Below are 25,133 nucleotides of genomic sequence, written 5' to 3'. Positions count from 1 at the left end.
CCAAATCCTGTTGATTCATGTGTCAGCAAGCGCTGCAGGAACCAACAGTTCAGGGACAGAGAACATGACAGCCACCACCATCGTCAGACTTCGACAGAGAAAGAACTCCTGAGCACACCACATTGTCTCTTTTTCCCACTTTCTCAAGACCGCCACTTGGGCCCAGGTAAACATTAAGGGGCCAGAACCCTCTTAAATATCCAACACATTTAAAAACCTAATCAACCATCACAAAGAGACAGCTAAACATTACGTGCCTCCTGGAATAAGTTCACACCACCACCTAGGAAGTATGCTTGCCAAAAAACTGGATGTGAGTCCTGAACAAAGTTCTAGACACAACACCAATTTACAGGCGATACAGAAGAGTGAGGAACATGTTAAACAAATACTGCGAGGACGCAATCAGCGGCATCTACACAATGTGAAGCTAAAGAGAACCGAAGACCCAGTTTCTTCAATAAATAAATAAATAGTAAGGAAAAAAGAAAGACAGAGTTGGAAAGAGCACCTATAGATGTAATGAAACTTAAGAGACCTATCAACAACTGCAGTGGGTCCTGATTAAAACACGGGGTTAAAAGATTTTGAGACACTCAGGAAATTTTGAATATTGATCAATTATTTGATGACATGAAGGAATTATTAGGTGTGATAATGGAAGTATTATGATTTTACAAAGTCTTCATCTTTTAGTAACACATAACTAAAGTATTCATAGATGAAATGATAGGATGTGTGGTATTTGCTTCAAAATAACTAAGGTCGGGTAGTTGGGATATAGATGACACAAGATGCCCCAAAGTTGATCACTGTTGAAGCTGGTACTTGCAGGTTCACTATAAATTCTCACCTCTTCTGTATGTGTTTAAAATTTTCCGCAATAAAAAAGTTTAAAAGGGGTGGGGGGAGCAAGTACCAGAAAAGAAAGGGAAGGAAAGATTAAAAATTTACGGACTTCTTTCTTCTTAGGCCTCAGTAGGAAACCACTTGAATCAATTATGTCCCTACAATATCCAAAAAAGATGCAGTCTTCCAGTTACCTTTTCTGGCTTTAAGATTTGATAAGAGAACCCCTGTCTAGCAGTAGATGTGAAAGCCTCTGAGTGTCACCTTGGAATCATTAGAAGGCAAAGACTAAGGAATATGGCAAGAAAGTGACATGATACTAAGCAAACAGCCTTGGTCAGGAATGTTTTCTGCATTCCTGACCTGCGGGTAATCAGATCACAGGCTGGGCGTGGGTCTTTCCCCAGAATGATCTCTTCTTGTGTGCAGGCTGGATATGACTTAGCCCCCAGAGAAGAGAACATACAGGAAATGAGAAGTCAATCTAGCAGTCATGTCCATAAGCTCCAGATGAAGATGGCACAGCTGGAAAGAGAGTATGGAACAAGGCAGAGGGAAGCATGGTCTGGGGTCAAGGGCAATGTCACCCAACTCAGTGGGTGATGGAAACTAAACAAAAAAGGTACCCTCCTTTGTCTCCCTGACCACAGATAATTTAATCACATCCTTATTTATGCAATGTCAAAAATACTTTTGTAATTACTGAAAGGGTACCATTTCACAGAAGGTACTCATGGGAATGGACCCCACCCCTCCACTTCTCAGACCAGGGTCTTGTCAGCTGGGAAGGCAAGCCCCTCAGCAGCTGCTCTCCGTGTGGACCACAGAACCTAGCTACAGCAGTATCCCACGACCTGCTTCCTCAGCACACTGATGTCACTGAGGGCATGCAGTGTCCAAATCCCAGGGTCTAAGGATCAGCAGGGGGACATCTTCTCTGGAGCTCTGAGACAACCATCAAGTCTTCATCGTTTCAGTAAATATTTAAACACTGACCTCAGGCAAGGCACCATGCTAGGCATTGAGGGGCCCACCCTTACATTTTAACGACACTAGCTCACTGGGCCTCAGAAAGGCTCCATCACCTATGGCTAAACATTGCACAAAAGAAAGAATGAATTCAGAACCTTTAGTCAGATAAGCCAACATCAGCTCAGACAGCAATTTTCCACAATCTAGCCTGAACTGATCCTGGAACCCACTATGCTGTTTCATATTTCTCATCGTTGCTTACATAGCACACACAGACAGACACACACACACACACACACCCCTCTATTTTATGTAGAGGGCTCCAAGGATCTCACAGAAATCTTCTCAAATGCCCCCTCCTCTTAGAATCCTTCCTGGATCCAGCCCCTGACAAAATTAGTCACTCCTTTCTCAATACCTTGAAGATACTTCCACTGAAGCAGTTTTCACAGCTTTAATCATTTATTTACATATATAACTTATCCATAAGCACTGTGCATCCAACAACTGTAACTGTGCCTTGTTCACCTTTGTGTGTGTGTGTGTGTGTGTGTGTGTGTAATTATCCATCCATCTGTTTGCCCGTCTCCCAGTGACTCCAGGCCAACTCCCCTAACCTCAACTCCCCTAACCTTTGCTCTGGGGACCTCAGCCAATAACCCTCCAGGAACGGCCCACATAAAGGTCTAAAAGATCTTGGCCAGACAGTGGGAACTGAACTAATTCTCAAATCAGTTAACGGGGGTTGGGGAGGAGAGAGTCACTCAGACCTTGTCACACAGCAGATTCTTTCCTTTAGGACTACACAACCAGGGAAGATACCCACACCCTTACTACAGGGTGCTTCCCGTAATATTATTTGAGCATATATGAATAGCAAATGAGCTACGGATGCCTGGACTTTCCTATAAAGGGATGCTACCATCTCTGACTTCCATGGCACGTCTGTGCGCAGGGCTTCCACATTCTTATTTCGCTGCCCTCTACGTCAACCTCAACCTCGTGAGGTTAGCAGACAGATACTATCTCTACTGATGAGGAAGCCGACTAAAAAAGGTGAAGAACTTCTGCATCCAAATGTATGGAAGCCAGTTATCACTCTACTGAGCTGAGCTCAGGTATCTGGTTCCTAGTTCAAGGGTGTTATCAAGCTGGATCCCCTTTGTGCGGCTTTCCCCAACCCAACACAGTCCCTTATCTCCACTCTCTGGCCATAAATTCTTCTGGGTAAACATGAAGCTTCTGTTTTTAAAGCCAGTTGAGGAATGCTTACATTTTCCCTTAGGGTCTTAATACAAGTTATCCCCCAGATAACTCCCCTCAAGATATGGTCCCCATGAGAAACAAATGTGGAGGGAAAAGACAAAAATCTTAGGAGGAAAGGGCAGGGGCTTAGGTGGACTCAGTGACCCAGGCTCCTCTACCCTCAGAGTCCTCCGGTAGCGGGTTTGCTTCACTGAGACCTGAGTTCTAGAGCACGTATTGTGGGAGGGCAGCACCTTTACAACTAACTCGAATTACAGAATGCGAGAAGTGAGGGAATCCCTTGGCTCAACACAAAAGCCTCCTGTTTCATTGTTGCTGCCCTACAGTCAGTCCTCCTTACTGCAGCCAGAATGCTCCCTGGAAAAGGTCAATCAAAACATGTTCCCCCCCTGCTCAGAACTCTGAAAGACATCCATCCAAACACATTCAAAATAAAATCCAGACTCCCTCCCATAACCCACAAGGGCCAACATGATCTTACCACAGTCTCTGACCTCATCCCAGACATTCTCCCCTCTGCCCTCCAGCTCATCCTGCTCTACACACCTGGCCTTGGCTTATCTGGACCTCAGGGCCTTCATACTTGCTGCTCACTCTGCCTGGAACACTGCTCTCCCCTCCGATTGCCACTGGCCTGGCTCTTCTCCTCAAACAGGTTTCTGCTCAAATGACACCTACTCAGAGAGGCATTCTCAGCCCACAAAAATTTAAAAATATCCCTGCACCCTCCATCATTTTCCAGTCCCTTCCCTGGCTTTATTTTCATCATAGGACTTACCACTGTCTAAAAATGTGTTATATATTAATTGATTATCTGTCTGACTTCCCACCAGTCTGTAAATTCCACAGAAGCAGAGACTGTGTCTTCTGGAACATAGTAGGTACTCAGTAAGTATTTGATGAATGAATGAATTTTAGAAGTGACCCAACTCAATCTCTTGCCAATATAAGGTATTCAATAAACGTCTGTTGAATGTCAACAAAACTGAGGCTAACCTGGACGGACTGCCGAGTTTTGAATCCCGGTTCTACTCTTTACTAGCAGCATGACTTCAGTAAATTCCTTAATCTCTCTATTGCGCCAGCTTCGTCATTTATAAAATGGGTATAATGGGATTGAGCTAGTTAGCATATGGAGCAATTGGAACAGTGCCTGGAACACGGTAGGCGCTATATCACTATTAAAACACTCAAAAAAAAAAAAAAGTCAACTTGTCTGCAAGTATTCCTGCATCCCCTTTAGACTATGGGGCTGGGTTCACAGTAGACCATAAGGGCTGCTGAAAATTAAAATTGCACCTAGAGTCACAGTTGGTGCCTTAACCACATCTTCCTTAATGACTTCCCTGTAGCAATAGATATATATCTACAGTTGCCTTTGTGAGAGTTACAACTACATAGTTGATAAATACATGAAAACTCCTCAATGCTCCAAAATATCAATTCTTGCTATGCGGTTTCAGTTATAAGAGAATTTCTTCTCCCTACCACCCCTTTTTACTTAGGAAGAGGAATACATAACCAGGCCACTTTGGAAACTGCCCTCGTTCAAAGAATTTCAGTTATAAGATCCACCATTGTGGTCAGCCAGCTGCAAGAGAGATTATTAAAATAACGTTAGTCACCAGCAAAATTCTATATTACATTAAACATAGGATTTATGAAAGAAAGTGGTATACCTTACCTTAAGGGCCAATATGGACTTAATAAAAACAAGTCACGCTAAAACACTCTAATTTCTCTTTTTGATACTATCAGAGGAGTGTGGGCGACATGATGATCTCGTTTCAGAAGAGCTTGCCAAAGCCTCTCAGGGCATCCTGACCGCCACAGGAGAATGAGAGCTCTCTGAACGCACAGACTGTACCTGACTTGTCTTAATTGACCTCCCTCCTGCCAGGCACACAGGAGATGCCTGAAGAATGAACGTGCCCTGCACAAACTGAACAGAACACTCCTGCCTGCTGACTTTGCTGTAAAGTTAAATTTAGGCCAACTATGGGCAATAACTTCAAAGGGAAAACCTCAAAATTGTTCTGTTCAAAGATGTTCATAACAGATCAAAGAACACAGAGTGAACCCTGGAAAAGCTCTAAAGGCTCACTAACCAGGAAATGATCGTGTTTACATTAATAACAATGTTACACACCCATTGAAAAATTATAAATCTAGACTTCTAGATAAATGCAGCGAATTAATAAGCTCAGGTCTTTGCTTTCTCCCTCTTTCCCCCTTCCAGATAACAACCACCTGAAGAATGGGAGAGAAAGAGCAGTGCGGGGGTGGGGTGGGGGGGCAGACAGTGACTGGAATGAGTACCAGATTAGAAACTAGGAAAGGGCATCATCCAAATGCCAAAAGTTTTGAAGATTTCTTACTGGAGATAATTGGGACTCAACTGAGAAAAGAACTAAGAGGTATCTTTAACCCATGTCACTGAGGTTACTTAGGGTTATCAAGGTTACCTAAGAAGTAGAAAATGTCCTGAACCCTCACAGACACTCTAATTTGAATTTGCAATTGTCTGGAGGGATGAGGGTATGGAAGGGCCCACAGTGGGGCAAAGGAGGACCCCCAGAGTGTCTGGCTGCTGTGAGCAAGGGGGTGCCAGCACAGGCAGATATACCATGTGAGGCCCACCAGCAGAGAGTGCCTTGCCCCCAGGGCTTCGTCTAGCCAGGAAGGGTAGAGATGCAAGAGAAAGGTCAGGGGAACGTGAAGGCACCTGCTTGCACCTTCATGAAGTCAGCTGCCCTGGGTAGGTCCACCAAGCACAAAGCAGGCAAGACCGCAAATTCTGAAAAGGCTGGCTTCTACCAAGATGGGGAGAGCACCTAAAACAAGACGGAAGCCAGGCTATACTGGATCCAGACACAGAGAGGAACTAGGCCAAGTCTTCCTGACCGACTGTCCCTGACCCTGGTTTTCTTTCTTCTGATTCCTTTTCCCAAGGAGAGACCAGTCAACTGATTTGTCAACTATTATTCCACTCAACCTAAGATCCAAGAAGACAATTCTAACATCAAGTAGAAACAGGGGGATCCAGGGAATTCCCTGGCAGTACAGTGGTTAGAACTAGGTGCTCTCACTGCCGGGGCCCTAGGCTCAATCCCTGGTCGGGGAACTAAGATCCCACAAGCCGTGCAGTTAAGGCAAAAAAAAAAAAAAAAAAAAAAAGAAAGAAAGAAACAGAGAGAGAGAAAGAAAAAAGAAACAGGGGATCCAATAATTCACTTCTTCTGGTGAGAGGCAAATAGCAGGTCTGTATTACCTCATCAGACACAAGAAAACCGAAAAATATACCAGCCTATATTAACTCTTCATTCAGACCCAAGAAAACCAATACATGAGGAAAAGCAGCACGGTCCTTAAGAGCAGATAAATATATACATTTGAAAAGATTTATCCCACAAAACACTACACTTTAGTCCACATATACCTTGTGCTCCCATTTAAAAAAAAAAGTCAAAGCGGAAGAGAACTGTACTTTTACTTCACTGTACAGTAGAAACTAACACAACATTGTAAAACAACTATACCCCAATTAAAAAAAAAAAAGAAAGAAAGAAAGTGGAAGAGGAGGACTTCTCTGATGGCGCAGTGGTTAAGACTCCGCGCTCCCAATGCAGGGGGCCCGGGTTCGATCCCTGGTCAAGGAACTAGATCCCATGTGCATGCCACAACTAAGAGTTCACGTGCCACTGCTAAGGGGCGCTTGATCTGAAACTAAAGGAGCCTGGCTGCCGCAACTAAGACTCGGTGCAGCCAAATAAATAAATAAATATCTAAAACAGAAAGTGGAAGAGGGAATTAAAAAATTAAAGCATAAATTGAAAACAGAAAAGAGTAAAAGTTATAAATAAAACCAAAATTTAATTCTTCTAAAAGAAATATAGAATTATATTAATATAAATACAGAATTAAATATAGAAAGAAGGAGGGGAAAAATGAGCAGGCAATAATGATTTAAATCTTACCTCTGTGTATGATTATAAATTACAAGGATGTGCTATGAATAGCTATGCTAATAAACCTGGAAGTCTCTTTGGCCATACATTGCAGGAAAATGTACAGCCAAAGAGAAGTTAAATTGATGTAGAAAACCTAAACAAATAAATAACCTCAGAACTGATGTCAGAGAACTTTTACTGAAAGGGGAGCTAAGCCCCAATGGTTTTACAGCTGAGCTCTAATGAACCTCAAGGAGCAAGTCCTGTTTTATTCAAACACTCTATAACACGTTTAAAAATGAAAAAACTTTCAAATCAGTTTATAAGGGTTACCTATATCTGATATCAAAATAGTATGACAGGGCCTCCCTGGTGGCGCAGTGGTTGAGAGTCCGCCTGCCGATGCAGGGGATACGGGTTCGTGCCCCGGTCTGGGAGGATCCCATATGCCGCGGAGCGGCTGGGCCCGTGAGCCATGGCCTCTGGGCCTGCGCATCCGGAGCCTGTGCTCCGCAACGGGAGAGGCCACAACAGTGAGAGGCCCGCATACCGCAAAAAAAAAAAAAAAAAAATAGTATGACAAAAAAGGAAATTAGATGTAAGTGTAAACTTCATCAGTAAAGTAACAGCAAATGGTACATTAGAAGAATTTTTTTAAAAAGAAAGAAAGAAAAATAATATACCAGGATTGAGTCAAACATAATCCAAGAAATCAAAAGTGATTTAACATTAAGAAATTTATTAATGCTATTTATTACATTAACTGATAATAAGATCACTGTCCAATATAATCATGCCCACAACTACCAAAATGCTTATTGGTATCATACACTGGTAAATATCAGCCATTCTATTAAAATCTCTAAGTAAAATTAAGAAATAAAAGGAAGGTTCCTAAATACGTTAAAGAGTATATATCGGAAAACATCAGCAATGAACCTTGAAAACACTGCTCTAAGTGAAAGAAGCCAGACATGAAAGGCCACATTTATAATTCCATTTATATGAAGAATCCAGACAGGCAAATCCACAAAGATAGAAAGAAGACTTTTGGTTGCCAGGGGCCGAAGGGAAGGGGAAAATAGGAGTGAACACTTAATAAATACGAGGTTTCTTTTTTGGGTAACAAAATATTCTGGAATTAGATAGTAATGATGTTTGCACAATGTTGTGAGTATACTAAAAACCACTCAACTGTAATATAGTTTGAAATGGTGACTTTTAGGGTATGTGAATTAGATCTCAATAATATATTTCTTAAGCAGGAAACAATATAAAACACTGGAGGCATGTCTACAAAATTCAGAAACAAGACTCTGATACCTAATCACCCCATTATTCAAATTGTTCTGGAGCCTTGAGTTAGCACAACGGTGTACAACAGAGCTCCACGCATTGCAATCATTCAAGAAGAAACACGCAGTGATCTACCACATCACTTCCTTGCAAAAGGTTGGTTTCTTCGAAAATTAATCTAAAACTATAATACACATAATAGGGAGAAAATGTATTTAAAACTTTTTAAAGTGATAAATCTAAAATGATGTCAGGTATTTACTAAATAACATTCAGTGACAAAAGGAGAAGACACAAACCACATGGTAGATTGTAGTATCGTTTGCAATTATTAACTCTGTACCTTTAAGAGGATTATACACACTCACTATTGCCAAGTGACTGCCGACCAAAGGGCACATCTCCACTCGAGTCCAGTGACTGTTGGCTTGGCTACGTAACGGGCTCTGGCCAATGGCACATGAGCAAATGTGACCTACACCAGATTGGAGCAGACACTTTAAGAGCCACTGCATGTTTCCATCAGCTCTCATGTGCTCTCTCCTCTGCCCTGAAACTAGCATGTCCCAAACAGGGGCTGTGCCTTCAGAAGGGAAGACTTGTGGAAAAGAGCCATAGCAATGGACTCCCAGCCACCGACACATAACTCGATCTAGAAATTAATGTTTGCTGCAAACCTCTGTATTTTTGGAATTTGTGGTTCATTAACCACAGCAAGACTAATACATATAATTATTAAAATGTCTATGTAATTTAAAAAATCTAGGTAAGAGATAGTGTGTACATAATATGGAATTTTAAGATGTAGGGATTTATCTTTTTTTTTTTTTTTAGTAACTGTAGAATTATTCAAAATGCATCTTAACCATATGACTTAAGTCCTAGGACCCTACTTGATTATCAGTAGAAGTTCAGTCTTCCTTCTTTCCCACCTCTGCCCCAGAATCCCATCTCCAATATTCTCCAAAACCTCCAAGGTTGCTTGCACAAGTTTCTCCAAGTTCCCAAGGCCCAGCAGTCTGTGGTTTCTAGGTTAGCATCTTCTCTGAACAGTCTTACGTTTTCCCACTTTGGATTCTGGATCATCACATACGAGGGAAAGACTCTTCTTCTTTAGACATAGGTTAAGAGATCACCTTTAATTATTTGTAGGTTAATAAAGTCATTTCAAAACTGAAAATGTTTCCCCAGCTTTTCTATTAGAAACTCTCCCTTCAAGTAAAATCCACCCATTGGCCTGATGCAAAAGACGACCTCCAACAAGATCACGAACGAAGTCAAAATGCAAGAGCCCAGGTCCACATTCCTTGGCTCAGTTTCCAATGTCTATTACTAGCTTTTTCTAAGGATCTCCAGACTAGCAATCAGCTCTCCAGATATTCTTGTGATGGTTGGGAGCAAAGATTTTTCTCCCACTCTCAGACGAATTTAAACATGATCTCTTTTCATTCCTTCTAAAGAGGATACACTGTTTCAACCACAGAGTGAAACACCTAACACACATTGGACAAAGTGCTGACACAGAGCTGCCAGGCTGTGTTTCAATGACTCAGTCTGGCTGGGCATGTGTACACAAAAACCTCTACTTATGATGCAACGCAATATGGGTTATAACGGAGGTTCATGCAAAAGGAAGGAGGGGCACAAAGGATACTGGGGCAACTGGAGAAGAACAAGAAAATTCGCCAAATGGAAAAACAAGATGGTGGGAGAGCTTGGCATGGACATTCCGTGCTGAGAAATCACGACCTCTGAAGGAGGAGAGGTATTTCCAAAAGCTTGTCCCTAACTGAATGATAACTAGGACCCACCACACAAAGGTTCTGCCTCTGTTGCCGGTCAAGCACGTGCATGATCCGGAGGACTCAAATGCCCAAGCAGACAGCTTCCTAAAGACACGAATTAAACCTCCCCCAAAAGTACACAACAAAGAGAACGTGACTCTAACTAAACACCTGCTCTCTTTCCTTCCCACCTTGATGCATTCTGCCAACTGAAAGCTAAGTGATAAAGGCACTCCCCTCTGACATTTCTTCACCAAAATCACGCAAGGGCCTGGGGCGGAGAACCCCTCAGATCATCCAAGTTGTCTGTGTCACTTATAAGAAAAGACTTGGAAGTAGCATGCATGAGGCCACTCAGGTGGTAACGTGACCACCAGGTCTTTGGTCACTCACCTAGGGCTGTGGTACCACACAAACTGGATGCTCCACAGAAGAAGGAGAGTGATGCACACAAGCAGATAAACAGCTCTAAAGACCAAGTGAGAAACAGTTACATGATGGGTGGTAATTAACAGAGGAGAAATAATGTTTCATAAAGGCCATGAAGTTAACCTACTGGGGATACTCAGCCTAAGGGTCTCATTTCTACGCTCTCCCAACACTAACCCACTCCATCCACCTCTGGTCTTTAGCAGAAGAGGCATGGAAGGGAGGGAGGGTGGGAGGGAGGAAAGAAGATAGATAGATAGATCTGGGCTTAGAGTCCACATTGACTGGGCTTGAATTCTGGCTTTGCTCCTCAGAGGCCTGGAGTAAGGTACTCAATCTCTCTGAGACCCAGTTTCTCCATCTATGATATGGAGGGTGTAAGGATTAAAGAAAACACAAATACTGAGCTACTTAATCCCTTAATATATGTTAGTTCTTTCCCACCCTTCATACAACACTCCTTAACTGAACCATCTGTTCATCTTTCAAAGCTGGTCCTAATTGACATGTTTTTGTGCTCCCATCTGACACAGCCCTGCATATGTGGAATGCCCTCAGTGTCTGATCAAACAAGTCCGATGCCTATGGGAAGTTAAAGGAAAGAGCATTTTCAAAACAGGGACCAGGATGAAACAATATACTGTACAGAGCTGAACATCTACTAGGTGATCAAATACTTGATTAATCATCACCTCAGACCAAACCTTTTCAAGGGCAAAAACCATTCAAGTGAGGAACAGACCGGGGCAGGACTCCACTACCAATTCACGTGAAGTGGTTACTGTTAAGTCCACGCTTACAGCCACACCACTCAGCTGTGCTTTAAAAAGCCTTGAGCACTGAGCAAGACTAAAAGTGTCCTTGCCTCAAAAACTACCTGAAGCTCACCATTCCTCTATAATAGGGACTCTTTCTCTAGAATCTAAAGACACCTCATGCCAAAAATTATGTGCAAGATTTTGCACGTGCACTTGTGAATTTGAATTTTCCTTTGGGGAGAACCTATCATTTTTAGAGTCCCAAAAATACCTATGGGGGAAAAAAGTTAAGCACTCCTGATTCTAAACTGTCTCTCTCAAAAAAGGAAGTAGAAGTATATTTGAACTTCCACGAGCTCTCCAAGTTCAAACTGCCCCTCAGCAGAGTACTCTCACGTTCAATGATTTGTGACGCTCAGACCCTACCATTAGGGGTAGGGAAGTCCTTAAACCCTCAACCCAAACCTGAAACTAATCTGAGATGAGAACTTGTTAAATTAGAAGGAAATATGTGACTATACTCAAATAGGTCACACTAGCTTGAAACAAGTTTTCACCTAAAAGGATTCTCTCAATACTGGTCTTGTGGCATTAAACACTGTTGTGTTGATTCAGGAGCTAAAAGAGATGTTTTTCTGTGAAACTCTTCAAAGCCTGAGACACGGGTCCCCCCATGGCATCCTTTTTAGAAGGCTGAAGCATGCCCGCCTCCCCCCAAAAGTGCAGATGGATTTCCAGGCTTGAGATTCACCTGGCTACCTGGCTGCTCCAGCTCTAATTCCCACATTCCTACTGACATGACTCAGACTGGACATAGGGGACTTCTTTTTATTTCCACGGTGAATAGATTTATCGGGAAAGAAGAAGGAACTCAACAACCAAGAGTCTGATCATAGTCTAAACAATAAGGAGTGAAAGAAAAAGCGGGAATAGGACATTCTAAACCGAAACAGCTCAAAAGAGTTTCACAACTAAGTAATCAGACAAGAAAAGTGGGGAAAGGGCAGGAAGGAAAGACATGCAAGAAAAGGGCCCTACACTTCATACTGGTCGGTGTGGCCCTCTCATGTGGGCATTCTGAGCTCAGAGGCAGAAACGAGCCCTGTGAATAAGGGTCAGTGGAAGCAGGGTACAAATGGCAAGGGGGCAGAAACAGATAAAGGAAGTCAAGGAATGAAGGAGGGAAAAAACTACAACCTTATTTTCCTATAAACCATGAGGATAAAACAAAGTCAGAAAGGAGGCAGCTCCCACATGGTGGTGCAGGGATCCATCCCCATGGGGAGGCAGGGAGGCTTGTCTTGAAGCCAATACACGAGAGATCAATAAACAGCAAGGATTTCTCAAGATGCTTTCATTTACACTTTACATACGACAGGGAGAAATGTCAACTGTCCAAAGTGAAGATGACTATTATTTTTCAGTTAAGGTTGTTGCCGTGGGGTGGGTGGAGGCTGATAGATTAAAGGAGAGTCAGCTTTCCTCAAAGCCACTCCTAGGTATAGACTGTTTGACAAAATTTCGCTAAAAGATTACATTCCTACAATATATATAATTAAATATGTTTTCAGCATCTTTCTCCAAGGAATCTGTGTGAGATGGCAGAGGGAATGGGACAAAATAATGATCACTTTCTATTTCTTCTATAGACCAAAAGAGAGATGTTTTCCAACACACGGGAGTTTTAAGTAGCCTAATTACCAGGGTACTATCCTCCCTCAAACCACAAATTAGAGGATATGGAAAGAAAAAGTTACTCATCCATGTATTCATCCAAAAAAAACATTTATCGAGTTCCCACTGAGTACCAGGTACTATTCCAGATGCAGGGGAAAGCAAGCTGATAAGGGATTTATTTGAGGAATCAAGTTTTGGGGTGGAGTACGGGGTGTGGCACAGACCCAGGACAAACAGCAACGTGATGTGATGAGATAAATACGTGAATAAGGAAAAACTGCTGTGCTGGAGTCCAGAGCAGCCAAGAGTAACTTACTGCCCTCCGAGAAGGGCTCCAGAGAGGCAGCCTGACCTCACATTCCAGCTCTCCTACCAGCTATGCGGCAGTAAGAAAACCACTTAAATTCACCAACGCTCGCTGGAAAATGGCAAGGTCACCCCACCCAGGGGGCCAGGCCGCACGGAGAGTATGGAGAATGTCTGTGAAAGCCCCTGTACACAGCGACTAGCCACTCGGCAGGGATAAGGTGTTCCTGACGTGGAGTGCGGCCTCAGCAGAACTGCCACAGGGTGAGGTGCAGAGGGCACAGCTGGGGACCATCACTGTGGACAGAACATGAGCCGCCCATGGGCGGTGGCTGGAAGCAAGGCCTGGAGGTCCAATGAGCTCCAGACTCTGAGGGATCTTAAATAACAGGCTTAAGAATTTGAGGCGCACCCCACAGGCAGTGGCTAAGCTTTTAAGCAGGAAAGTGGCACTCGTACGTAACTTTTTCAAAAAGACTTCAGAAAAAAACACACAGATCAGATAGAAAGGGGAAGAAATAGGAGACAAGAGAGGGCTCACTTAGGGAGCTCTTGTAATTGTCCAGGCACACCTCCCCCCGCGCCCGAATGGTACCTGAGCCAGGTGGTAGATGCCACGGAGAGGAAAGGACAGGTGAGAAGTGTCCTCAACAATAAGGTCGGGTGCGCTGGGGGAGACTCTGATTAATGTCTCCTCAGCAGAAAAAAACATAGAGTCTGGCCACACCAGGGGGATCATGTTTCAAACACAGGTAAATTACAGAGGATTAGAAATTCCTACAGTTCTAGCAAAGTCGAGTAAACCAAGTTCGACTACCCTTTGTGCTGTGGTTAAATCCACAAAGCCCATCCTTAGGACAAGAGGGCAAGTCCTGCCAAAATGACCGTGCTCAGCAAAGGCTTACACCAAGGTCCACCAAGGTCACCAGACACTTGACATTCTTACCTAGGTGGGAGCTGCCTCCCAGAGGAGACTCCTCCCACTCACCTTCCATCACCTGCTTCAGGGATACCTGACTCAAGCCACTTTTCCACTGTCACAGCCAGCACGCTCACGGCAGGAACTCACGCAGGGAATCTCGCACCGCCATCCACTTAAGGCTAGATGAACAAACAGCTCACAGGCTGTTAGCGCCGCCTGGCTCCAACACCTGGCCAGAGGGTTCTCTCTGTCACCTGAACCCAACTTTGGCAGAGAGCAGAAGGTGGCCAGCTGAGCACTCTGGGAGCCTGGGCTCTGAAGTGACACACGACACAACAAAATTCCAAAACAGAAAGCAAACTCTTGGGGCTCAGAAAGATGACAGGACTTGCAGACAAAAATCCATACTTTTTCACAGTGATCTACACACCACACCTCTAAGTCAAGGGAAAATAAAGAAATTAAATATTGTAAGTTCATACTATCTTCTGAGCACGGTGCAAGCTTTACACAGTATTCTCAACCCTTCAAATAACACAAGGGTGGGGATGGGGGTGGGGGTGGAGGGTGGGCTTTATTATCCGTGTTCCTACTAGGAGAGCAGGTCCAGGGAGCTTAGAGGACGGGCCCAAGGTCACTCAGTCAGTAACAAGCAGAGGCACAACTGGAGCCCAGCCCTGAGAGGCCAGAGCAGAGGCTGGTGGCTGGCCACCGCCTGCCCCCTGGTCGCAAGAGACTTCGTGGAACAAGCACCTACCTGACAAGAGACCCCGTACTCACTGCCACCACATTCACCTCTGCATCTGCAGTAGGGCCTGGTGGTGAGCAATCCTTCACATGTGTCCCTTCAAACAATTAAATTCCTGATCCACCAGTGCCAGAGAAATAAACCAAGTCACCTGACCTCTCGAAGGATTTTTAAGAGCCAGCCAGCTCCAGAGAAGATCCAACATAAAGAACCAGAAACCATTAACAAACAGCTCCATTTGGCCATCAGCAATCCCCCATGGACTCCAGAAAAATAAAGCTAGACCCCACCACAGTGTCTGCACATGGAAATACACGTGAGTGGTTAGACACCATGGTGCACGGGCACATCTGGCTTGAACACTCAGTGTTAATGCAGGGGGTGAGGGCTTCTCATCCCCAGAGAACTCTTGGGTAATATATATCCTCTCACATAGCTTGATGATTCACCCTGTCATTCCCTAAACTGATGGGACAGATTTAGTATACGATAACTATGGAACTTCAAATAGTGAGGAGAGGAGATTAGTCAATAAATGCTGATGGAGAACTTGGTTAACCAGTTAGGGAACAGTTAAGTTATATCCTTTTCTAATGCCAAATGCAAAAATAAGTATCAGGTCATGTAAAGAAATAAATGCAATATATCAACTATACCTCGATTTAAAAAAAAAGAATGAAATGCAAGATTAAAAAAGAAAACTAGATGATGATTTATATCAGGGGTCGGCAAGCTTTTCTGGTAAAGGACCATATAGTAAATATTTCTGGCTTTTCAGGTCACAGTCTCTGTTGCAACAACTCCAGTCTGCTGTTGTGGTGCAGAAGCAGCCTCATACAGTAGGTGGACAAATGGGTGTGGCTACATTCCAATAAAATTATGGAATGGACACAGTTATGTCTGAATTATGGACATAACTGTTATGGACACAGAAGTCTGAATTTCGCTAATTTTCACATGGCATGAAATAAACATCATTCTTTTTTCCAGTCATTTAAAAATGCCATTAAAAAACTCTTAGGGGCTTCCCTGGTGGCGCAGTGGTTGGGAGTCCGCCTGCCGATGCAGGGGACACGGGTTCGTGCCCCGGTCCGGGAAGATCCCACATGCCGCGGAGCGGCTGGGCCCATGAGCCATGGCCACTGGGCCTGCGCGTCCGGAGCCTGTGCTCCAAAACGGGAGAGGCCACAACAGTGAGAGGCCCGCGTACCGCAAAAAAAAAAAAAAAAACCTCTTAGGACTGAAGGTGTCCACGGGTTGGGGATGGAGGACGGGGTTGGCATGGCTATAAAAGGGCAGCAGGAAGGAGCCTTGCTGTGGTGGAACTGTCCGTATGTTGACTGTGGTGGTGCTGGTTACAGAAATCTATACACCTGATAGAACTGCACAGAACAAACTACACACATGCACGCACTCACAAATGCGTGCTTGTAAAATGGGTGAAAGCTGCACGAGTTCTGTCGATTGTACCAATGTCAATTTGCTGGTATTGTTATGCAAGATGTTATCATTGGAGGAAACCGGATAAAGAGCACCTGGGACCTTCCTATACACATCTTTGGTAACTCCCTGTGAATCTATAATTATTGGGGGCTTCCTTGGTGGTGCAGTGGTTAAGAATCTACCTGCCAATTCAGGAGACAAGGGTTCGAGCCCTGGTCCGGGAAGATCCCACATGCCGTGGAGCAACTAAGCCCGCGCGGCACAACTACTGAGCCTGAGCTCTGCAGCCTGCAAGCCACAACTACTGAGCCTGCGTACCACAACTACTGAGCCTGCGTGCCACAACTACTGAAACCCACGCACCTAGAGCCTGTGCTCAGCAACAAGAGAAGCCACCGCAATGAGAAGCCCGCGCACCGCAACCAAGAGTAGCCCCCGCTCGCTGCAACTAGAGAAAGCCACACACGGCAACGAAGACCCAACGCAGCCAAATGTAAAATAAATAAAATAAATTTAAAAAACCAAAAGCAGAATCCATAAAGGAAGAGTAACAGATTTAACAAATTTTTCTCTATGTCAAGGAAACAATAAATGTGAAAAGATAAACAGCAAACTGGGAAAAGGATTTGAACATCTATGACCATAGGTTGTTTGCTTCAACGTATTAAGGATTTTGAAAATCAGCATTAAAGACATACTATGTGGGCTTCCCTGGTGGCACAGTGGTTGAGAGTCCGCCTGCTGATGCAGGGGACACGGGTTTGTGCCCCGGTCCGGGAGGATCCCACATGCCGCGGAGTGGTTAGGCCTGTGAGCCATGGCCGCTGAGCCTGCGCTTCCGGAGCCTGTGCTCCGCAACGGGAGAGACCACAACAGTGAGAGGCCCGTGTACCGCACACACACACAAAAAAGACATACTATGTAAAAAATAGACAACTGATGGGAACATATTGTATAGCACAGGGAACCCTACCTTATGCACTGAGGTAACCTAAATGGGAGGGAAGTCCAAAAGGGAGGGGAGGGACTTCCCTGGTGGCACAGTGGTTAAGAATCTGCCTGCCAATGCAGGGGACACAGGTTCGAGCCCTGGTCCAGGAAGATCCCATATTCTGCAGAGCAAATAAGCCTGTCCACCACAACTACTGAGCCCAAGTGCCACAACTACTGAAGTCCACACGCCTAGAGCCCATGCTCAGCAACAAAAGAAGCCACTGCAATGAGAAGCCCACACACCGCAACAAAGAGCAGCCTCTGCTCGCTGCAACTAGAGAAAGCCCACGCTCAGCAATGAAGACCCAATGCAGCCAAAAATAAATTAAATAAATTAAAAAAAAAAGGCAGGGGACGTCTGTATGTGTATGGCTGATTCATTTTGTTGTGCAGTGGAGGCTAACACAACACTGTAAAGCAACTGTACTCCAATAAAAATTAATTTAAAAAAATTAAAGACAAACAGAGCTGGATATAAAAATGGACAAATATAGTAAATATGGCCAATAAATATTAATTGTTCTGGAATATTACTCAGCCATAAATAAAGAATGAAATAATGTCATTTGCAGCAACATGGATCTACCTAGAGATTATCATACGATGTGAAGTAAGCCAGACAAAAACAAATATCATATGATATCACTTATATGTAGAATCTAAAAAAAAAATGATACAAATGAACTTATATACAAAACAAAAATAGACTCACAGACATAGAAAACACACTTATGGTTACCAAAGGGGAAACTGGGGGGAAGGGATAAATTAGGAGTTTGGGATTAACTGTACATATTACTGGACTTCCCTGGTGGCGCAATGTTTAAGAATCAGCCTGCCAATACAGGGGACACAGGTTCGAGCCCTGGTCTGGGAAGATCCCACATGCCGCGGAGCAACTAAGCCCATGCACCACAACTATTGAGCCTGCACTCTTGAGCCCATGCTCTGCAGCAAGAGAAGCCACCACAATGAGAAGCCCACACACTGCAACGAAGAGTAGCCCCGCTTGCCGCAACTAGAGAAAGCCCACACACGGCAACGAAGACCCAACACAGCCATAAATAAACAAATAAATTAATTAATTAACTAAAAACATATACACACTACTTTATCTAAAATAGATAACAGGGGAATTCCCTGGAGATCCAGTGGTTAGGATTCGGCACTTTCACTGCTGTGGGCCCAGGTTTGATCCCTGGTTGGGGAACTAGGATACCACAAGCCACATGGCGCAGCAAAAAAAAATTTTTTAATTAAAAAAAATGAATAACAAAGACCTATTGTATAGCACACGGAACTATACTCAATATTTTGTAATAACCTATAAGGGAATAGAATCTGAAAAAGGATATATATATTATGTATATAATATATATATATTTATGACTGAATCACTTTGCTGTAAACCTGAAACTAAGACAACACTGTAAATCAACTCTATTTCAATAAAAAATAATAATTGTTCAACTTCAATAGCAAACAACAAAATGAAAATGAAAACAAGATATTCCTCCTATCAAACTGGTAAAGATTAAAAACATTACCTCTGGTTCTAAAGCCACACAGTTTCTACTACATCACACTAAAAAAATTTTAGGACAACAACAAAATAAAATGGCTTTTTCAAAGCTCTGTTCAGAGCCAGAACAGCAAGGAAGGACTCTGTAAACAAGAAGAGAGACTGTGGGACAACACTATGGTTCAGGGACTCTCTGACTGGCTGAACTACCTTTATCAGCTTCGAGAAAATGTTGGTGATAGAAGTGGTGTCCCTTCCTCCATCTTCAGCCACGCCTAGGTGCCATCAATGCCTCTGGCAAGAACAAAGATGCAGGAGACATGACCCGCCAAGTATTTGTCTTCAGTGATCAAGTGCTTGTCCTCTGTCAGTTGGGACTAATGGCAGATGGTAATATTTATATCCAGTGAATTTCATCTTCCTATGAAATTCAAGCCCCAGGAAAGCAGACAGTCCTCAAAATCACCCAAAGAAGCAAAGGACACAAACAGCAGCCAGCCAAATGCTGTGCTAAAACTCAGTGTAAGGAACATGTTTGATTCTATGCACGACGGTGTTACTCACCAAGGGAGGAGTCCACGTAAAGAAGGCAGGAAACCCATTCTTTTTGGGTTCTGGTGCAAAGACAAGTTTCCAAAAGTACACGTGAAAGGCTTAGAGATCTCACCTCCTTCCAGCTGCCATCAGCAAGCCCACATGTCAAGTGTTTTCAGGACTCTAGAATGATTTCCTTAGGCTGTGCCAAACGGGTATTACCACATTTGCTCTTTTTTTTTTTTTTGACTGTGGTAAAATACACATAACATAAAACTTACTGTCTTAGTGACCTTTAAGTGTACAGTTCAAATAAGTCCATTCATACGGCTGTCCAATTGCTCTCCAGAACTATTTTCAGAACCTTCTCTTTCTAACCAAAGGAGTTTGGGGTTATGATTGGAGGTGCCCCCTCGCCCAAGTCTGCCTGCTTGTGCACACGTGCACATGTTTATACACCCCCCCAGGTGGCATAAGAACAAGTCTCACTGCCTGGGGACAACAGCATGTGCCTCCCCAAGAAAGGAGAAGCAGCAGCCCACAGGTGCAGACCAGAAGGTGAGTGCACTCCCGTCTAAAGGTGGCCAGCTCCTGCCCTAAGCCAGGATCACCATCTTGGACACACAGGCTGGAGATGAGCATGTCTGAAGGCACTGGGGGTACAGTGACAAGTAACCCTGTCCCATGTCCACTCCTCACAAGCTGAGAGTCCAGCCTTAAAACAGAGATAATATTTTTATTATTTGCCTGTCTTGGAGAGCATCAAATGAGAGAGAATCTAAAATACTCAGCCAGGGCCTCCCTGGTGGCGCAGTGGTTGAGAGTCCGCCTGCCGATGCAGGGGATACGGGTTCGTGCCCCGGTCTGGGAGGATCCCATATGCCGCGGAGCGGCTGGGCCCGTGAGCCATGGCCGCTGGGCCTGCGCATCCGGAGCCTGTGCTCCGCAACGGGAGAGGCCACAGCAGTGAGAGGCCCGCATACCGCAAAAAGAAAAAAAAAAAAAAAAAATAAAATACTCAGCCAAGGGACTTACCCAGCAGTCCACTTATTGGAAACATAAGACTCTGTGCTTCCAATGCAGGGGGTGTGGGTTCAATCCCTGGTCGGGGAACTAAGATCCCACATGCCTCACGGCCAAAAAAATAAAATAAAATAAAATGCTCAGCCAAGCACCTAGGTGCTCCAGCTCCAGCTCCCATCCTCCTCTTCCCATGTCTGCCCTTAGCCTTCAACAGCAAACATAGTCCTTATCTACACGCTCACTTAAGCTACAGATTGAGAAGGGAAGCACAGTGTAAGGAACAAGGGGAACTGAATGATGAAGAATGGAGAGGATCCAAGGGAGGATCCCCAAAGTGGAGCTGATGAGGCTTGCTCTTCCACCATCCTCAGCAGCCCATCCATCACCCCTGGTTTGGATACAGAACCAACCGAGGGCTCACAGGCCAGGCCAAGGATGCACAGAATCTGAAGGTAGAACATACCTACTTTTGCTACAGTTTCACCTCCCATCACATGTGCCAGCAGCACCCAATTACTTGCCAATCCTCAGTCTACCAGCAATTCCCCCAGAGTGCCATGAGTTCTCACACACCCTACCACATCTCAGAGAGGGATGCTTCCTCTCCCCGGGATGCCTCCTTGTTCATCTAGCTAACGTCCCCTTGTGCTCCAAGACTCAGCTCCAAAGATATCCCCGCTAAGATGCCTTCTTTGTCCACTGTCCTCCCATCCATGCCAGCACTTGCCCAGTCTGGGTTAGATATCCCCCACCCTGTTCTCATCATGCCCCCGTGCCTGGTCCTCTCAAAACACTCATCATCTGCGCTGTTACTGTCTGTTTATGTACCTGCCTCTGCTCTGTAAGGTCTGAGGATCTGTGGTTCTGGGATTGGTTATCGTTGTATCTGCAGCATGGCATCTGTGTCAGTTCATATATTTTAAAGGATGGCCATAACGGTATCTCCCATCCCGCGTTTATCTGCAATGTGCCCTGGCTGCTTCCGCCATCAGGAGATGGAGTCTATCAGTCCCCCCTTTTGAATCTGGGCAGGCCCTATGAATGCTTTGAACAAAAGAATATGGCAGGGCTTCCCTGGTGGCACAGTGGTTGAGAGTCCACCTGCCGATGCAGGGGACACGGATTCGTGCCCCGGTCTGGGAAGATCCCACATGCCGCGGAGCAGCTCGGCCCGTGAGCCATGGCCGCTGGGCCTGCGTGTCCGGAGCCTGTGCTCTGCAACAGGAGAGACCACAACAGTGAGAGGCCCGCGTACCGCAAAAAAAAAAAAAAAAAAAGAATACGGCAGAACTGATGCTGTGCCTTTTCTGAGCTCAGCCCTCACAAGGCCCAGTAGCTTCCACTTCCTGTCTCTTGGGATACGCATTCTTGGGATGCGTCCTCCAGGAGCCCATCCAGCCTGCCTTGAGCAGCCCAAGCCACATGGAGATGTCACTCGAGTCAACTGCCAGCCACAAGTCAACTTAGGCACTCAGTGCAGTTGAGCCTTCAGATGACCACATGAGAGACTCCAAGCAAGAACCATATAGCTGAGGCCAGGCAACTCATAGAGCCACGAGGGATAAGAATAAATGTGTATTTTAACCTACTTCACTTTGGGGTGGTTTGTACTTCACTTTGGGGTGGTTTGTTAAGCAGCAGTGCATAACCAAAACAATGTCCACCTGGTACACAGCAGGTACAAAGAGAAAGAACAATTAAATCAGCTCTGACATGAGATCGGCACATAGCATTCAGTTTAATAGCTGCTGCTCTTATTGAAATTATGTGGAAGGGGAACAAAGAAACTGGTGGAAGAGGCTGTTACATCCCTGCCAGTGAAAAATAATGAAATCCACTATGTCCACAGTGGGCATGGGCTGAGCCCTGGGCTTGACTCTCATGTTCCTCCAAATTCCACAGAAATGACAAAGGAAATATAAAATTAAGAATAAATCTATTTTTAGGGACTTCTCTGGTGGTCCAGTGGCTAAGCCTCCGTGTTCCCGGGTTCGATCCCTGGTCAGGAAACTAGACTCTACATGCCACATTAAAGATCCCGCGTGTCGCCATGAAAGATCCCGCATGTGACAATGAAGATCCTGAGTGCCACAAGTAAGACCCGGCGCAGCCAAATAAATAAATAAATATATATATATATATATATATATTTAATGATAATTTATTTTTTAAATCTGGAAAATGGGGATGATGTCATCAGTCAAAAAAAAATTTTTTTGGCAGAATTTCTGGAAGAGATGTGACAGGATCAAATTTACAGAAAAATCAAATTTAGCCAGTGGTTTGGTTTCCCATTTGAGAAACCAAATGGGAAATGCTGGACACGGGAAGGGTCTGACAAAACCCCCAATTCAGAAGTGAGTGACTGAAAACAGAAGCAGGCACTGACTGAGCTGGCGGGTCGGGTGAGGAAAGGGTTGTGGAATGCTGAGTTTCTAGTGCAGCTTGAAGAAAGAAAAGAGGAAGGGTATTTTGGGATCAGCTGTGAAGTTCTCCAACTGCAGGGCAACTCTTTCCCCACTTCCTCAATTAAGAAGGGTCCACCCAGCCTATTGTCCTGTTATCAGCCAAGCACACACACAGGAAGCCTGCCCAAGAGCAATTCCAAGGATCTACTCTCCATTCTCTTCTTACTGCATCCCATTCCAACCCTAACCACTGCAGCCAGGCAAAGGCTGACTGCAGAGTCTGTGCGCTGCTTATGTGCACATATGTACATGTTTATACGCAAACACAGGTACGCATGGCCAGGCAAATACATGTCCCAGAGGAGGCCAAAGAGCAAGTCTCATTACTTGGGGGTGGGCAACAGCATGTGCCTCCCCAAGAGGGCAGAAGCAGCAGCCCACTTGTGCAGACCAGAAGGTCAGTGCACTCCCGTCTGAAGGTGGTCAGCTCCTGCCCTAAGCCAGGATCACCATCTTGGACATCACAATCTGAAAGCAGGTCCAAAAACATGATTGCTAAAACAAACATAAGTGAGATTAAATTTAAATTGAATAGAAAAGTAGAAATAGTGGAATGGAATGAAATTAAAAATAAATCCATCATTCAGAAGATCAAATCAAGGAATTCCCTCAACATAAAGAATGAAAATATAACCTGGTAAAATGAGCCCAGAAAAAGTGAAGACCCAAAAAGGAGAGATTAAAATCCAAATATCCACAAGTCCTTCTCCTAAAAAAGAGAATAAAGAATAAAAAAGGATGTAGACAAAGCGGTAAAATTGAAAGGGTTTAAAGCAGAAATACCTAAGAAAAATATATACCTAAATACAAGCAGGCTGGTAAATTTCTCAATTTAAAAAGAAAACTCTAGGGATATGTGGAAGATTGGGTATAAAAGAAAAAGAATCACTGGCACAGACTTCTCATATGGGACTGTAGGCACTGAACTAAGAGAAACAAAGGAATACTAGAGGGTCATTAAAAAAAAAGGAAGGGAGTGGAGGGAAAGGGAGGGGAGAGGGAGGAAGAGCTTTATGTACCATATGGAATGATCTCCAAGATCTATGACTAAGTGTACAGCAAGGTACAAAACTCTGTGTACGGTATGCTGACATTTGACTTTTAAAAGAATTACATGTATGCACTTTCATATTTATGCATAACATCTACCTCTAGAAAGTTTCTCCAGAAACTGGTAACACTGGTTGCTTCTGGGGAGGGAAACCTGCTGCCAGAGGAAGGGAAATGATGGGGCCTGGGCAAATGGGAGACTTTTCACCAGATAAAATTTTGTATCTTCTGAATTTTGTGCCATGTGAATGCATTGGCCACACCAAACACCAAAAAATTTTCAATCTCTCTCTCTCTCATGCGCGCACACACACACACAAAAATTTAAGTAAAAAAGACAAGCCAGGGCTTCCCTGGTGGCGCAGTGGTTGAGAGTCCGCCTGCCGATGCAGGGGACACGGGTTCGTGCCCCGATCCCGGAAGATCCCACATGCCGCGGAGCGGCTGGGCCCGCGAGCCATGGCCGCGGAGCCTGTGTGTCCGGAGCCTGTGCTCCGCAACGGGAGAGGCCACAGCAGTGAGAGGCCCGCGTACAGCAAAAAAAAAAAAAAAAAAAAAAAAAAGACAAGCCACAGAATGGGAGAAAATACAATACATATATCTGATGAGCACTTGTATCCAGAATATATCAAAAACTCTTAATAAGGATATATGTGGTATATACATACAGTGGAATGTTATTCGGCCTTAAAATAGAAAATTATGCCGTTTGCAACAACATGGATGAACGTGGAGGACATTATGCGAAGTGAAATAAGCCAGTCACAAAAGGACAAATACTGCATGATTCCACTTATCTGAAGAATCTAAAATAGTCCATTTCATAGAAGCAAAGCATACAAAGGTGATTGCCAGGGGATGGGGAAGGGGAAGATGGTTTGGGGGCAGGGGTATTAGTCAAAGGGTACAAAGTTTCAACTGTGCAAAATGAGTAGGTCCTAGAGATCTAATGTATTTAGCACAGGGTCCATAGTTAACAATAGTGTATCGTATACAGTACTTTAAGTTTTGCTAAGAGGGTACATCTTATCACAAATTGTAACGATATTAGTAATAATAATATAAAGAAGGTAGGGGGAAACTTTTGGACGTGATGGATATGTTTATGGCACAGACTGTGGTGATGGTTTCAACAGATGTATA

At 44.3% G+C, this 25,133-nt stretch overlaps 1 protein-coding gene across 2 annotated transcripts in view; it reads right to left on the bottom strand.

Annotated features, from left to right (window-relative positions):
* Nucleotides 1–25,133, bottom strand: part of SNX30 (sorting nexin family member 30) — a 103,227-nt gene that overhangs the window by 55,973 nt on the left and 22,121 nt on the right. The window lies entirely within an intron of this gene.

The sequence above is a fragment of the Mesoplodon mirus genome (assembly GCF_964341445.2).
Source record: "Mesoplodon mirus genome assembly, chromosome: 1".
Lineage (NCBI taxonomy): Eukaryota > Metazoa > Chordata > Mammalia > Artiodactyla > Ziphiidae > Mesoplodon > Mesoplodon mirus.
The sequence above is the reverse complement of the archived record's forward strand: the minus strand, read 5'-3'. Positions and strand labels throughout refer to the sequence as shown.